Genomic DNA, 348 nt, shown 5'->3' with positions numbered 1-348 from the left:
GTTCACAGAACCCCAATTCTTTATTAATCACAGCTTGCTCACAATGACATACAGGAAAATAGCACTAATGAAGAGTAGAATATGCAGGCAGCAACCTCTGGGAGGGGGGCAGGGACAACTTCAAAACTGCAGCTATTTTGGGGACGATGTGTTAGGTTTCATGATACTGTACTTGGCACAAGCACCCTGTCTAGTCATTCCTGCTTCAGCCCTCTTAGTCATAGAATCATAGAATCACCAAGGTTGGAAAAGACCTCCAAGATCATTCAGTCCTAGCTGTCTGTCACTAGGGTTGGCTAACACTGAAGAATAAAGGTCGTGACAAATGGAAGTCAGCAGTGTGAGAAA

The sequence above is a fragment of the Meleagris gallopavo genome, chromosome 3 (assembly GCF_000146605.3).
Source record: "Meleagris gallopavo isolate NT-WF06-2002-E0010 breed Aviagen turkey brand Nicholas breeding stock chromosome 3, Turkey_5.1, whole genome shotgun sequence".
NCBI classification, from domain to species: Eukaryota; Metazoa; Chordata; class Aves; order Galliformes; family Phasianidae; genus Meleagris; species Meleagris gallopavo.
This window is presented reverse-complemented; position numbering follows the sequence as displayed.